Source organism: Cyprinodon variegatus, unplaced genomic scaffold (genome assembly GCF_000732505.1).
Source record: "Cyprinodon variegatus isolate N-32 unplaced genomic scaffold, C_variegatus-1.0 Scaffold1332, whole genome shotgun sequence".
Taxonomy (NCBI): Eukaryota; Metazoa; Chordata; class Actinopteri; order Cyprinodontiformes; family Cyprinodontidae; genus Cyprinodon; species Cyprinodon variegatus.
The window spans coordinates 82476-97412 of record NW_015151785.1 but is presented as its reverse complement, the minus strand read 5'-3'; positions in this window follow the sequence as shown (position 1 = coordinate 97412).

Here is a 14937-nt window from a genome sequence, read left to right as displayed (position 1 = left end):
GAATTATACTAACCAATTAAAATCTGTTGTTTGGTTTCTTTAGGTAAATATTCACACACATTAAATGCTTTAGATTAAATCATACATCAAAGAACCTAAAATATTTCTGATTAGGAAATTACTATATCTTTGTATTTTTACCTAACAAAAACGTCTAGCTTATTTAGCTTGCGTGTTTTAACACAAATCACAGTGCTATAAAGCACTGCTCTAGGTCACATGACCCATTCAGTGGCATATCAACCTCCTCAAGTTACATTATATTCTTTGACTTCAGAAATAGCTGTTTGCAAATGTTATGTGCAGATAATATCATTGTTTTTGTTTTTACAGCATGTCCACTCTTTTCAACATTTTGAACATTGTTTTTGTTGACATTACAAAAATCTCAATTGATCTGAGCATTTAGTTTAACTCTTAGATGAGATACTAACAGCTAGAAAAAATCCACAGATCCCCACTTAAAAAGCCAACATTTATTGAACCTCTGAAAATGTCTATAAAAAAATATTTTGATGGAAATTTTTATCAGTGTTAAAATATTAAACTGAATTTCATAAATTTTCCCCCTTTGTCTGAATTTGTTGTGTTTCTGGTTCTCTGAATGGTATTGTGCACATCTATATATAAAAAAAGCAGATTGACATCTTAGTCTTATCAAAGCAAGTGCTTTGCAATTGATCACAATTTATAGCCAATCATCACCGAGGCAAAAATAAACAGTGTGGATTTAAAGCACTAATTGTTGCACAGCACTATGAAATAATCCAGATGGGAATAACATTGAACTGTGTTGAAGAGTGAATAAATCAAGTGATATTTCTGCTTACAAAGCAGAGTTGTTGAATCACACATGGCGTCTTTGATGTCTTTATGCAAGATTAAACAAAAAGGCTGCATTTTAATTTATCATCAAACGAGCACTCTTTGTCTTTACGAGACAGTTTCGGCTCAAGTTCACTTGCAGCCAAAAAAGAGTCGTGAGAGGAAAATAAATACAACAATTTGGAAAAAGTAATACCCTGCAGCTTTGTGACATCAGCACAAAAGAAGCATAGCCGCTGATGCTCTCCACTTCCCATGCAGCCCACAACTGGGCTGCAGACTGAGGTTGCCTGGCGCCACAGTCATCATGTGTGTCAGTCATCTGCAAAACGCACTGTTTTCCTTAGAAGATGAGCTAAGCTCCTCCTTTAGACCTAACGATTTATTTTAGACTTTGGAGTCCTGAGACCCCCTTTTTTGAAATCCCAGTTTATCTTGGCCATGTTGTTTCAATATGAACCAATCAGCTTAGCCTCCAGTGGAATGTCCCCTGAGACTTGCTTCGGTTTCCCAATAGGCCCATTCATTTTGAGGACACAAGTTTAACATCTGGTTTGCATTAGCGCTCCCTTTAGTAGTTCTCATCTCGCTCTCAGTCACACAGCGGCCCCGTCATTCTCTCACACACCAACATTTGGAGAAATTATTTGCTACAACTGATAACAAGATAAAACACTTTGAATAGTTTTAGTTTGTACCAAACAAGAGTGACACTAACCAAATGTGCCAGATTGGTTTATGCACAGAAACATCTGCAAAGTTATCTGAGGAAATTGTTTGAAAACAACTGACAAGAATGGAAAAAAATAAATCTTCAGTGGGTTGTTTGATGAACTGTGTTCCATCATCCATCACAAGCTAACTTCCCCAAGTTTTATCAACAAAGCTCTGCCACTGGAGCCAGTTAATAAGATCAGCATTTAGGACAAGAGTGACAACATAGTTTTAATCTGGAAAAGCTTTAAGGATTGGTTTTGGTTCCCTACATCTTCATTTCCACTTGATATGCTACAAATGCTGATTTTCCTTAAGGCCTAACCTGTGGATTTGGTTTTAGACTAGTTAGGTTTTTTTTTGTAGAGACATCAAATTACACTCAAAACTTAAATCTCTGGGTTCAAGGAGGTGGCGCCTTTGAGCCCAACATAAGATGAAGATATTATAGGACTATTCCCTCATATGTGCCAAATGAAATACCCTTTACATTTCAAACTCAAAGCAGCCAGTAAATAACAACAAAGGGTTTAAGGAGTTGTCAAAATATGCCCCCACCTTTCTGAATGATAAAACTTTTGATGCCTTCTTAAATCTGATTGTACGAGTGGAATAAATATAGTGAGGCATAGGTTGTGGAAGTCCTTCTCCCATATCCAGGCCTGACAAAGACAGAAATAATCTGAAAGAGTGAGCGTAATGGAGGTTCAAAGATTTTGAATAGATCTATTTAATAGAGTTAGTTTTATTCTTCTAAAATTCTACTACCGGTATAAGTTATAATTTAATACTGCCATCTAACTATTACTCCTGCTTCACCTTTAAGTGGCATATGAAGATTTGGGTAAACAACATTCTGTTATTATATTCCTATGCATTTAAAACTGTAGCATGCAAAGGTTATTCACCAGCCCCAGATTTTTTTTTTTAAAACTGTTGAAAAATACTGCATCTCAAAAAATCTAATTGTACCACAGCATTCATAAGACAGGTAAAATGAGATGATGTAACAGAGGTACCAAGATTTTTTAATTGGTTACTGTAATTTACTCATCAGTATTATTGTGGGGCGACAGCGGTGCAGATGTGGGAGTTTGTTCATCGGTTATAAACCCAAATAAAATTTTAAAAAGTTAGATGTAATTTGTTAGCAAATAAGCCAAACTGCAAACTGAAAAATTGCTGATGAAAAATAATAACTACAAATCTAAGAGTAACAGCCCTCCTTCCTTTTTTTTGTTGATCAGCTCAATCCATTTGATTCCTCATCAGTGATGTATGTTAAGGTAATATGTTTATTAACTAAGTTAAAAACTCTGGATTAAATTACATAAAACTGCTCTTTTGCTGGTGAAAATATATCATGTGATTCTCTAGGTTTAGCATTAATGGCTCTATAGCACTTAAAAAGGTTAATGTCAATCATTACCTATGCTTTTTTTTTTGCATAAAGCCAATGAATATTTTGTTGTTTAACTCAAATAAACAAAAATTAAGAACCCTGCAAAATTTTATTTCCCTTAGGGATTGATAAAGTATTTTTGATTTCAATTGAATTTATGTTGAGGAATACACACAATTTTAGTGTTCATACAAAGATAAAACCTCTCATAGAAAATGATAATGTTGCAGTGTTTTCATACCACAGCAAGTTGTGTTGCATGCCACTATAATATACCGAGCAGAACCTTTAACATTTTTTCACCTTACGACTGCAAACGTCAGTCTTTTAATTGAAATGTTTGTAGTGGAGGAACATAAAGTAGATCATAATTAATTTGAAAATAAAAAAATGTCCATGGTTTCAACATTTTCTTGAAATGTGGATCTAAAAAGTGATAAGCATTTTTCAGCTAGCTCTGCCAATGGTTTAATCAACCTTCAACTGAAATCAAAATAAATATAATGATAAAAACAAAAATCTGACAATTAAAAACAGGTATTTTTTTCTAAATAACTAAAGCTCAGTCAGATTAGATTAGAAGTATCTATAAATGTCAGTTCTAAAATTATGAACATAAATCCACTTACCTTATCTAACTTAATCTTAACTTTATCTAAAATAAAAGGTTTCGATTTAAACGATTCAATAGTAACTTTGGTCCTTTGGGTTGTTGACCTGAAAGCAGATAGACTTTCTCCTACCCCTGACGTCTATGCAAGCCTCTGACTGGTTTTCTTGTATATGGCACCATTAATCTTCCTATCAACTCTAGTCAGCTTCCCTTTCCCTGCTGAAGAAGAGCATTCTCACAGCAGGAAGCTGTCACTACCACCCTTCACCATGAGGTATGATGTGTTAAAGGTGAATTTTGCAGTCGGTCTTTAGTGAGCAAAAAGTTGATTTTTTTTTTTTGTCTTGTGTAGCAAAAATGTAAATGTGACTTTATGGCACTAGTTTTGCCACCCTTCTATGAAGACCCAGTTTATGCATGCCTGATTAAAAGTTGTTCTGTTGGCAGATTTCCCCACCTGAGCTGTGGTTTCCTGTAGCTAATTTAAAGTAACTAAAGGCTTCTTCTCTGATTAATGCTCTGCTGTCCCAGCCTGTCAGTTTATATGGATGGTCAGGAGTGGACTTAGTAGGTATAGAGATGGAGCTCACTATTTAAACTTGTAGATAATGGACTGTCCACTGTTTCATTAGATGTATGACCAAACATCTTTATAACTTTAGCCATGACTTGTGTCATTTTAACATATTTTGTAACCTTATGGGGGCCTTGACAACACACAGCATGACTTAGATTGACATTAGATAATACCCAAACAGACTTCCTACAATTGAGTAATTCTAGTCAGCAATTAGCTGAGTTTTATTTAGGGGCAACAGACTAAAGATGGTGAAAACATAGCTGCATGTTACACATGTGGGAATTATTTATCTTAAAATGATTAGCCACTGATTAGTTTGAACTAACACATTAAAGCTCAATAAAATACCCTGCAGTTTGTTTTTCTAATGTAATTATATATAAAATGTTTACATGTATATCTATGAAACTTGAATATTATTGCTTTAAAAATGGGCAATGAATGTTAACAAAACAATGACAAAACCGGTAATGATTGATAATCAGTTATTTTATCTTCATTGTGCAACATTAACATTAAAAAAGTAAAAAAAAAAAAAAAAAAACATAAGTTAAAGCTTTAAAGGAAAGTCTTCTGATAGCCAGTGCACCTTAACATTAGCCAGATGGAAAAAAAACAAAAGAAAAAAGCACCTGTTTTTGCAGAAGAAAAAAAGGCTAACTCAATAACATATTTTAGTTGTTAGTGACGTCAGAAGCTCAAACCTAAACAAAGAAAATGTCTTTTTTTCCCCATTATATTAGGAGTAATATTGCAGTAAATAACCCTACTTGTTCCATATTTGCTCATTTGCACAGCGAGAGAACATACCGAGCCAGCAGGTGCAGGTACCAGGTACTGTAAAAGCTCAGCTACTGATAAGATGTTTTAACACCCCCCACCCCCTGCCCCTGTGCTTCCCACTAAGAGCATGTCCTCTCTCTTCCTTTATCATCTGCACTGCCCTGAAGCAGAATTTTTGGAGGCACCTTCCAAAACACATGCCAAATGAAACAAGGAAGGAGTAGGCTAAGTTTCTTATCTGGTTGTTATTGAACATTTCTCTAAAGAAATGATTCTTTTGAGGTAACCTGTCACTTAGGCAGAGCAGAAACATTAGGCCTTTAGGTTGCAGTGCACAATGTATGCTTTATCCCATCAGCATCTCACAATTATGCTCTCTTCGCCTGATGGAGTTTTTTTTTTTATTATTTATTGCCATTTTTACATTTCTCAAAGTGAATCCTAAGGTCATTATCTATTATTTTCAATACCCAGATTGCTTTCTTGGTATTTATTAAACTGGCCAGGCATTTAACCTGCAGTTTCTGTGTGGAACTGAAAAGCACAGTCAGTATCAATGGATGCAAAACCTTCAGGACTTCCATCTGATTGCTCCTCTTCTTAACAGATGCACTTCTACACGTTGAAGGAAAATCTAACCTCCCCCTTACCTACATGTAGGCCATGGCACATTATGTAACAGCTTGATCGATCAACACCACAGACTTCCTTGAGTCTGTTTGAATAGGGTTAGTCCAAACACGCACCTCACAGATGGAGTAAAAATTCACATGTGTGATGTGAGTTAATGTTCGTCACCTCTGACTGGCTTCCTACTCACTAGATAGTATGTCTCATGTTTTTTTTTTTAAATATCAGCTAATACATGTTTCTCCAAGGGTGAGAAGTGGAACTCCAGTCCCCTAATTTCTATTCAAGAGTTTTAACTTATTTGGTATATTAAAGACACATTTTCACATGGATTCAAGCAATGCTTCTTGGTCACTTTAAGCATAACTATAGAATATATTTGAGGAATTATCACATGAGACAGACATGTAGCATGAATAAACCGCTGAACTTTGATCTGTTTAACTTAAGAGATCTTTTCCTGCATATTTCAAGTTTACATGCCAGATTTAATTATGTAGGTAAAAGCACTAAGCAACATGCTTCTCTTTTAAAAGACAGAAACACAAACTTATGAAGGTTAATAACCTAATTATCTGTAATTCACACCATGGCATTTAATAATACATTTTTGCTATGCAAATATTCAAAATATGCTACTGATTTTAACATGTCCAATGAGTCCAAATTCAAATCCCTTTAATGTAAAAAGTGCTCCTCAGTACACAGACATTTATTTAAAAAGGTAAATATATTGGATAAACTCTTTAACACATGAAGTCTCTTTTAAGAACATTTAGTCATTTAATCTGATTGGCTGGGCGATAGGACGCAGCTCTTATGTTATGGTGCATTTCTTGATCATCCTTGGTTGTTGTTGGCTTTACAGGGCTTAGACCCAAGCTTACAGGGAGAATTTTGTAAAAGAAAGAAGCTTGATGTCCATGGACCTTCAGCCATGGTTCTGTGAAATGAAGACTGCATCACATGTTTAATTCCAGGAGAATTTATGTGAAGCAGAAAGTGAAGTCAATGAAATTAGATCCGCAGTTTTGCACAGTTGCCTTTTACTCTATCTTTTACAACATTATGTTGTTGGATTAGAGCCAATAGGAATCAAATTTACTTTTAGTGTAGGTCTTTCAACTCTAAATTAAATCATCCAAAATAATCACCCTCCTAATGATTTTGATCACCTTTCCTGTTCAAGGTAAATCTCTGTCAGAAATCTCTGTTCACACTAAAAAGTATTGGATGATTTAAGTTTGGATGATTTATGATTTTTAGAAAGTGGACGATCACCGATGAAAAAAATAAATAAATAAATAAATATACATTTCTATGAAAATAAATAGCTATAATAAATGTAAAAGAAAACTTCATGCAAAGTTGTGACTCATGTTTCAGATTAAATTAACTCTTTTGAAGCCTTATTAGATTTGCTTAAAAATGTTGAAAAAAAAAAAAGCCAAATCTTCTTTAACTCCGGAGTTCGGTGACAGTAATCCCTTTTAACTCTACCATTCACTGTGCTCCATCTTCAATTTTAATATAACATATATATTATGGCTGAAACAATTGATCAGATTAATTGTGTTTAATCCATTGTTGAAATAATCGTTAACTTACTCAGTAATGGATTAGACAAGAAAACGAAATTTTGTTACATACAGCTTTTGACAGTGAATGAGCAGCAGCTTAGCAGTGAAGATTAACATTTCCATTTATAAAATGCAGCAGTGATCAAAATGTAAACAGTGCAGGAGAGACATGGTGCAAAAAGCATTGATGTGGTAGGTTCAGAGCAGTGCAGAGATAAATAGATAAATAAATATATATGATGCAAAATGCACCATATATTTAAATGCAGTAGCAAGTATGATGTTTACAGTGTGATGCAGATTAATTGCTAACTGGAGTATAGAGACTCTAAAAAATGCCTTCAGCTGACAAAGCAACCCTCTTAGAGCAGCAAATATATAACAATTGTAAAAAAGATATATAAACATTTTGCAAATGTCAGACATCTTTGCAAATGCTGCAAGAGCCATTCTTCACTTTGGGAATTCCTCTTGTGCCCCACCACTACATTCCTTTTTCTGTTATAAATATATTTGCTATGATAATATGAAAAGTTGGGCATAAAATTATAGCACCTAAAAAAACCTCCTAGTTGTTTACAAGTGTTCATGCAGTTTGGTTGCAGAGAATACGATTTTTATTTGCTGAGAAAGGTAAAAAACTGAATAAATGAAAATGACCACATAATTATTAGAACACTAAAAGATTTTCAGTGACTTTCATTTCAGCGAGTTACCACAACTAAATCATCTTGATCAAACAAATTCGGTGTGAATTTTGATATTTTTTTTCTCGTCTCAACCAGAGGCAGAGGACCGTAGGAACACTGCCTTCCACACAACCACCAGGAACACAGTCAGACTTCATATAAAAATCCTGTCCATAATCAGGCAGTGGCGTCTTCCTGAAAGCCCAAACATTTCACCCTATGACCTTTAGTGGGGATTGGTTTACAACCAGAGTTAACAAAGCTGATAGCATGCTGAGAACTTGTCCATTTGATCCAAAGGACAGCATGCTGAGGACTGTTTTACAACCGGCGTCATTTATAATCCTGTAGATATCTGTGTAGATGGTGTGTTCCCCATTTCCATGAATCTGTCTTGACATGCAGCCTAAAAGGAAGCTGTAGTTACACTACAGGAGCTTGATCCTACTGTTTAGAGTTATAATAAATGTGAAGTAATTCAATGTGTATATTTGACAACCAGGGATAGTTCAACACTTAATACTCTCTGTAGTTCAGATGTTTCATTTAAATTAGTCTCTTAACAACTTTAGCTTCTCAAAAATCAGAAAATGCCCCAAATGTTATAAAAATGTTAATTCAGAGGCATCATTTAATTTTTTTTAAATCACAAATATTTACCCATTTTCAACAATAGACCCAGTCAGAGCATTTGGAAGGGATTTCAGTCAGATTCCCTGATCAAAGTTAACTCCCAGCACCTTTTGTAGTAATAGATTAGAAAAAAATGATGAAAACACAGTTACTGTCTGCGATTAGTCAGCTGAATCATCAGTTAGCCAAACAACCCATTTTACAGTTATAAATTTTTTTTTTTTGCTTGTATGATGAACAAAACTGAATTTTAACTGTGCCAAGGATGTTACGTGTCTAGCAAATCTTGATTTTCTTCTTAGAATGTCATGAATTTTTTACCCTTAAAAATAATATTTAAAGTGAAAAAGAGACTGAAATATTAGCTGAAGCTCCCAGACTGAAGTGCTGCTAATTGAAATGCCATGTTCAGTAGTCAGACAACTCTATATAGTGTTAGAGATGCAAAGACAAGACAAGTCAGTATTTATCCAGCGTTTTATTGTCATTACACTGCCACAAGTACAGTGAAGTACAAGTAACGCTCTGCATTTAACCCATCTCCTTTGGGGAGCAGTGGGCTACCATTGTGCGGTGCCCGGGGAGCAGTATGGGGGTCAAGGGTCTTGCTCAGTGAGCAAGAGTGCCAGTCCATGGGAGTGGGAATCAAACTCAGAACCTCAGGATTCCAAGCGCAATGCCCTACACACTAGGGCGCCACTACCCAAAGCAGGCATTAGTGTGAAGGGTCTTGCCTGAAGTCCCACACTGGCAGCTCATTTCCCCCAGCTGCATAATTTTAAGTTTGCAGAACAGATGACTTACCACTTGAGCTAGCCAGCCGCTATTTAGATGCCTCAAGTAAATTTTGATCAGCAAAGCAGCAGATAATGTTATACTTAGAGGTTTATGGACAGAAGTTGCTTGGACGGTATTGAGAAGCAAGTGTCTGATTGACTTTTTGTACCATTTTTTTTAGATCTATTAGACCTGCAGTTTGGCTCTTTGCATTTTTGGTTATGGTTTGAATAGTGGAATTAAAGAAAATGAAAACTGGAGATGGTTTCCTTTTTACTGGGGCTGATTTGATTTTCTTTTATTTGATTTGTTACGTGGTCTTTTTGGTCAGTTTTGTCCCCTAAATTTCTTTAATGTATTTTATGGAACAGCTGTATGTATTCTAAGATTAAATTCCTTATAGGTAACATCTATTACTTGTTAGGTGAGCTTTGATGACAGGCGATTGCTTTGGTTTTTACTGAAGGTTATCTAAGTAAAGGGGGGTCATTTTAATTCTTGTATAAAATAAATTAAAGTATGTTACTATAATGTGAGAAACTGTGACAAAAAAAAAACAAGCTGCAGGCACCTAACTGCTTTTGCATCAACTGTTTGTCAGCTCTTGTCACTCAGTGCCAATATTCACCTTTTCCTAAAACAAACACAACTGTGGTCTCTTTTTCTTTCAGTCACTTGACAGGGTTATTTTAATAAATTAATACGTTATTCTATTTACCTTTCAGGGGGTTTAATGTTTAAACTGATCTCAGTGTTGCTGACATTACGGCTGGCCTTTATTTGGCTCCTGTTCCATTTCAGCTGAGTACGAAAATTAACTTAGGCTATACATCATAGAGTAAGACATGTCACATTCATTTGTCACTATAATGTTATTGTTGCAGGGTAATGCACTGCTGACATTTCAAATCAAAACAAACTTTGTTTGTATAAATTCTTACACAAGCAAAAGAAAATGTGGAATTAGTCAAAGGATTCAAATTCAAAAGTCGCTCCCACCATGGAGTATATCTGTAAGAAGTCCTGAATGTTACAGTTCCTAATGCTGGAATAAGTAACAAACCTTTCATGTATATCAGACATGTTACATTTATGTCATTCTAATATGGATTTATTCAAGTAAATCATAGTTTGTCAGCAGAATGTCAACAAATCTGTAAAATTATGCAAAAGCATCAGTGTGACCTTTTAAGTAAAGCAGAGAAAGAGCTCATTAAAAATGTAAAAGGTCAGTAAAAGTTACATGAATTATGTGAAGTCCCACATGGGCGATATGTTGTAACATTCACAGCGGAATGTAAAGAACTCTGCTGATATAAAGATTTTTGTGCTGTTTCTACATAACAAATGTATTTACTAAAACAGAAATGACTGTCTACTTTAAGCTACTGATGCAACGACTAAGTTAAAAAGCATATCCATCATTTTGGCAGCCAGAAACGCTTCAAAAATACATTTTCAAAGCAACAACAAAAATCTAACCCCTTGTTGTTAAATGAGAGGAAAAATAGAAAAAAATCCTCAAAACATCATCAGTGCCAAAACACTTTTTCATCCAAATCCATTTGTTATATATTCCCTGTCTCCCTGAGTCGTGGGTTAACCCTTGCACCGTTAACACTCGGATTCAATTTGCTTCTCTCTAGGATTTTTTCCCCTTCATTGAAACAGAAACTTGACAACTGACACAAGGATGATGCATGCTGCCTCCATCGTGCTTCATACACTGTGTCTTATCGGTGGCCTCCAAATACCAAAGCCTGCTATTTGATGTCAAAAACTTGAAATTGAGGGCACAAACAGATAGGTGTTATTTCAACACGACATATTGCATCCAAAGAGGCAATTTCTTATTTTGTAACAGACGTGTTAACTTCTCCTGAGCTGAACTCTGTTGTAGGTCAGAGAAGGATCTATTAAATAAGTCAATGAAGGTTATATGTTAAGTAAATAGAGTTTCACACAAAGTACTATACTGAAAGAAGTAACTATTGATTCAGTCACCAAGGAAGAAATGAATCCATACTAATTAAAACAAAACAGAAAAAAAACTTTTGACTGATGCTAAGGCTTCTTAAAGGTATAGAGGATGATCTTTTATTTCAGGGTGGATCATCAAAATAAGTGGTCCTCCTAATCGTGAATCATTCTGGTGATATATTTATGTAAGGCCGTCCTACGTTCTTGTCCCCAGTTAGCCATCTTTTTCTGTGCATTTTCAGGCGTATATCTGTGGTGAGCGACAGTTTCAGACAGTCATTGAAGCTCACCTTTCTCACTGCAGTTCTTTGAAAATGGCAGAGGTTCTTAAGAGAAAAAGTGTCTATGAAGAGTATGAGAAGAAAAGAAAGGCCTCAGAAGAGGCAGATATATCCCAGAATGCTTTGCGGGGAGAACTCTCCTCGCAAAACATTATGGGATTTGTTCCATAAAAGTTTAAAAAACAATCCACTGCACTTGGTTTCCAAGGTTTGAAGATGTTTCGCTTCCCCTCCAGGAAGCTTTCTGAATTCAAATGTCATTTAAATGTATAATGTCATTTGAATTCAAATGTCATTTGAATATAAATGTAAACAATAAATGTAAACATTTCTTTCAATTAAAATTTGTCTCATATTCACAGATCAGTGGTCATAGCCTGGAACACACGTTTCAATGCAGCGTGGTGCCAGGCAAACAAAGCGCCATTTGTGTGTTTGACCTTGGATCCTAAATGGAAAAAAAGGAAGATACCTGATGAGAACAGAGGATTCAAAGAAGAATGGAACGAATCATTTGCTTTTATTATCATTGCAGATGGATTGCCTACATTTTTACTTTATAATGAGAGGTTGTCAAAAAAAATTAAATTAAAAAAGTAATATTGAAATTTTCTAAGTTGGGAGTGAGAGAAAAAGTGTGATTGTAGAACTTCTGGATAAATTAGAGGAGAGCACCTACAGATTTAAGATGTTGATTGCATCTCCAAACTCCACTACTGCTGGAAGTTTTGTTTCAAACATGGATAACTGTCCACAGATCAAACAGGTAGCGCTGTGATGTATGTAGGTATATACATTTTCTTAAATTTTTTCCCCAAATCCTAAAAATAAAAATAACACCAAGGAATGCTGGTGATATAGAATGTGAGATTTAGTTGTTAGAGAGCACTGCTTTGATGGAATTCAGTTCTGCTTGGTTCCTCGTGACTCAATCAACTCCTCTCAAAAGAAACACAGAAAGATTCCTTTATCATGTTTCTATAATTTCATCAATGCAACAAAACCTAAACCACGTGGTGAGGGATGGTAAAGTTGGTGAGAGCATTCACTGTTCCTCCCTCACCTCATGTGTGTTCCTCCCTCACCTACTGTGTGACATTTACTCCAGAATAAACTTTTAATCATGAATGCTTATTACACATGGGCTAATACAATTAGAGCCCATGTTACCATAAAAGGCTTATATAAGACTTTTATATTTTTGCAGCTCCAAAAAGATTTTTTGTTTTTTTTAGTCCAACATGGACTTTGAACAGAGTGGGTTTGGCAATTGGCTGGCACAACCCAACAGCGGTCACTAATAACAAAGATGGCGCAGGCGCCGCGCAGTGGAGGAGTTATGTGACCAATGGGGAGGAAAAAGTCCACTATATAATCTCCACTCTATATAGTGATTGAGGGATTTAGGGGTTAGGTTGGGTGTTCAAACACAATAAGCTTGTATGAGCTATGAGAACAGCAACTTTTAAACAGAGCGTGCACAAGGAGAAATGAGCTTGTGCATGCTCTCGCACACGTTTAACAGGCGTTTCCTCTTGGAAGCGGGAACAGGGTTGTGCATGTGCATTATTTTTTTAAAGTGCAATTTGCTAAATCCTCTCGTATCTCTGGTATGCTTCTCTTGCTGGCTTCCAATGTTTTCAGGCTGCTGCTTATTATGCCAACTAGCGTTGTAGTCAAGACCACACCAACCGAGGCAAAGGAGTAAACAAATAAATTCAGACTGACAGATTACATGAATGGAAGAACTCATTGACATTTGATGACACCATTTCATTGAGGGTAAGTAGACATAATAATTAACACTGCGTGATAATGTGGACCTCTGTGTCCTTTGATTTATTTATTGCTTTTTGTGTGTGTGTTGGGTTTTATTGTTTGTTTTTATGTACAGCACATTGGAAACATGTTTTATTGTAAAATGTGCTGTATAAATAAACTGGATTAGATAATATAAACTGTATTTAGGGGTAATTTTAGACATAAAACAGCAAATAAATGTGTTGTTAAATAAATCTGAATGGAAGTAAGATTAAAACCAAATATCATTTAAGGAACATCAATCTAATTTACTAAATAAAATGTTTCGCTTGACTTCTTGCTGTAGGAACCTATTCAGAATTAAATCTAGCTGTAGAGCAATGATCCTAATTTACTTTCTGTTACTCTTTTAACTGTCTTAATTTGCCATTTGTGGACTTTTTGAGTTTTCATTTATATTGTAGTTAATGTCATTCTGTTTTTTTGGTAATGGTTTCTTTTTCATTTTGGGCCATTGTAGTTGTTTTCTAGTTGTTTTTAAGCAGTGTTGTGATTTTGGTGTTACTCTCTTTTGCCCCCTAGTGTCTGTTTTCCTTCTCCTTGGCTCCCTTCTATTTACTTCCATCCACACCTGCTCCATATCAGCTCATCAGCCCATTTTTTGTTCTGTTTCCCATATGCACACCAACGCTGCAGTTCCTCGTTGCTGGTTTCTTGTTGCTTCATTGCTTGCTCCCTGTGTGTTCTTTCTCCATTGCGTCTCCTGGTTTTTTTGGTTTCTTATTTTTTTCCTGGATTTTTGCTTTGGTGATTCTGTTGCCTCTGGAACCTCAATTAAATCAGCTAAACTTATCTCTGCCTCCTCATCTCTGCATTTGGGTCCTCTAAAACCTCAACACAACCTGACATTAACATGTTATAAGTCTTATAAGTCTTTAATAAATCCCTTTAAGGTGTGAACCTATTTATCATGTATTAACTATGGATAAGGTCTGCAACATCTAGATTACGTAGGTTTCCAGCTGCTTATCGTGATCATTGTTAAAATATTTGTATCTTTAGTTATGCTCTGACACATAGTAAAAGACTGCAGAGATATTTGAACTCTAATATTTAATGTCTTTGAGACAGATGTTTGGTGGCGCCTACCAAAACAATCTGTGCACCAGATCCCTCTTAACACCTAACAGAAAAGAAAAAGGAGACCTTTAAATGCAAAAATCTATTGTGAAAATGAACCTAATATGCTCTAAGTGTCCATTAGAGGAGCTCTACATTAACTACCTCATCCCCGACACTTTTACTACACATTTATTTCCCAATTAGCAGTAATCCTGGGAATAGCTGGTTGACAATCTTGCTGCAAACGGCCACAATTAGATGCATTGTAGAGGATTAGCATTGTGGAGCTTGAAGTGGCACTCCTGTGAGGACCAGTGTTTTATTTGTCACCTGGGAGCCACGCTCTAAGGCCAGGTCACACAGCGGGGAGCCTGTAAATTGCCTGCTGCTGCCGTCTAGGCCAGCCTGCAACAGGGATGCCATTCAACCATGTTCTGAGGAATGTCTCCTGCTCCAGAGAAGGTGGGGGCTGAACGGAAGATGTGGTTTAAAGGGAACAGACAGATGAACCGTGTGCGGACACTGTTTCCTTTGAAAGGCCATTGAAAGAATCCTTTCAAAGGGTTT